This window comes from Mastomys coucha, unplaced genomic scaffold, assembly GCF_008632895.1.
Source record: "Mastomys coucha isolate ucsf_1 unplaced genomic scaffold, UCSF_Mcou_1 pScaffold13, whole genome shotgun sequence".
Taxonomy (NCBI): Eukaryota; Metazoa; Chordata; class Mammalia; order Rodentia; family Muridae; genus Mastomys; species Mastomys coucha.
Window position 1 is genome coordinate 61,149,315 of NW_022196895.1, and position 2,621 is coordinate 61,151,935.

Consider the following 2,621-nt stretch of genomic DNA (forward strand, 5'->3'; position numbering starts at 1 on the left):
TTGGCCCACCCTGAAATCTATATCATCTGGGAATGGCTGAGACTGTGAGAAAGGGGCTGTATTGCTGTTCTAAAGCTGCACAGTCTCCGTGACATGGGACAACAACAGGATAACTGGAAGGAGTTCCACTGAGGATCACAGAAGCCAGAGATCTCGAACCAGGCCAATGACTCATTATGATGAACATTCGCAAATGAAGAATTGTGCACAGAGGGACAGACTGTGACATACTGCAGCCTCCACGACGAGATGTTTCCTGTGCTTTGTTTGTTGTTGTTGTGTGTGTGTGGGGGGGTAGTGGTGGTGGTGGTAGAGGAGGAGGAGGTGTGTGTTTTATTTGGGAGGGGGGCTGCAAGGGTAAAGGGCAGATGTGGGGGGATGGGAAGATGAATGGGACTGGGGTGCATGATGTGAAACTCACAAAGAATAAAAAGTAAAAAAAAAGAAAAAAGAAAGAAAAAAGAGAGAAAGAAGAGGGTTATGCATGTAGCTTAAAATAAATGTTGCAAACCTATTCGCTATACTTGCCTGCCTCGTGGTAACACATGGAGACTTGATTTCCCAAGCTAGGCTCAGTGGTCAAGCACTTGCTTAGCATACTCCACACCCTGAGTTTGATTCTCAGTGTGACAACAGAAAGAATTTTAATCTCTCTGGAGCTGGGTAAGATGCCTTCGAAGTCTGATCTCACTGGTACTTTTTCTTCCTATTTTGTTTTAAACCAGAAAAAGACAGGGTTCTGAATTGGGCTGAGGGGCTTTGGCCCATAAAAAATTGGAGCCTGGGTGGCACTGTCCTTAGGATGCTGCCCCCCAGTGGTAGAATGGGTCCCTGCACTTCATGGCAGCTGGGACTGGATTGGATTTCAGGTTCGCTAGGGAAGAGATTGCATTTGAGCATCCCTTGGCAGCAGAATCCGGCCTAATTTTGATAAAGTACATTTTCAAAAGCCCGGGAGAGAGATGGAAAAGAATGAGGGAGATTGTTCTGTGGAGTGCTTGTTGACTCATTAACCATGGCAGACAAGAACTAATCCTGTTCTACCTGCAAAACAAGGTTCTTGCTTTTCATTTTTCTGGCACATTGGGGCCAGGCAAGAGCTAATTAAATGCCTCCCCATTTCTTAGGGCTGCCTGACTGCCATAGCCCATCTTGCCCTGCGTTTCTGCTTGGCCTCACACTGAGCTGGATACAAAAGTGGATTCTTTCCTGCTTTCTTGGATGTGCCAGCTACTGGACACAGCCTGCTGTTTTCTAGTTGCTGAGGTTTTTCTAGCATCTCCTATGCAAGAACTTGGAGCATCTCAGACTGGGCCATTTGCCAGAATTAGAATGGCTGATAGACCTGGTATCATTCAGTGCAGAAAGGGCAGCTTTGTGTCCCCAAAGACTGACTTCTAAATAACTGCCTGAAGATCCTGACAGTGTGCTGTGGAATTTTATTTGCAAGAAAAACAAACAAACAAACTACTTTCATTGATGCCATCATTGTTTTTAAAGCAATATATTTTTCAAAAGATGTATTTACTTATTTTTTGTGTATGAGTACACTGTAGCCGTGCAGATGGCCGTGAGCCATCATGTGGTTGCTGGGAATTGAACTCAGGACCTCTGCTTGCTCCGCTCCCCGCTCCACTCGCTCCGGCGTAATACACTGTAGCTGTTTTCAGAGGCACCAGAAGAGGCCGTCAGATCTCATCACGGATGGTTGGGAGCCACCATGTGGTTGCTGGGAACCGAACTCAGGACCTTCGGAAGAGCAGTCAGTGCTCTTACCCGCTGAGCCATCTCGCCAGCCCTTAAAGCAATATTTTTTGATCAACTACTATATCCAAGGTAAATGGGCTGGGCAAGTGTTTTGTAAGGGGTCTTGTGGCAAACTAGAACCTAGTTGGTGTCCTGCTTGGTTCCAAAAGTAGCAGCGGCAAAGCAAACGAAACCACCCTTGGGTCCCGGATTTGGGCTGGGCAGGGAGAGGGCACAGGAGAGAAGGCACAGAAGAAAGGAAAGACAGCTCATGGGCACTGTGTTTCCCCCAGCTGCCCCGGCGCTGCCTGAGAGCTTGTTGAAGGTAAAAATCAGCTAGCCCAGCAACTCCATGAGATAAGAAGGCAAAGCCAGCAGCAGATGTTCCCACCCTTCAGCAAAGCCTGGATACAAACCCAGGCTGGGACCTTAGGGCTGTAAGTGGGTCCACAGAGGCTCTCATTAGTGTTTAATGGAGGGATCAATCAATTAGTCGGCTCTGCTCTAGTACAGTGAGTGTGTCCTTAGATGTCTGCAAATTAGTCATGGGGAGAGCTTCTAGAAATCTCCATGCCCTGACTATACCCCAGATCACTCACCAGAGGCACCTTGGGGGCAGAGTGAAGCACATGTGTGCAGCCAGGACTGAGCTCAGCCCTCTCCTTTGACCCGATTGGAGAACTTTACTTATAAACATGAGCATTTTAAACACAAGTACATCAGGAAAGACGTGGCTTAGATAAAATGGAGCATTAGTAGCTCTCCTATAAGAAAAGCCCAGAGATAGAGCTAGCAGCATGAGGCAGAGAAGGCAAACAAGCAATAGGGCAAGCAAGAGGACATTCTTGGTTTTTTTTTTTTTTTTTTTTTTTTTT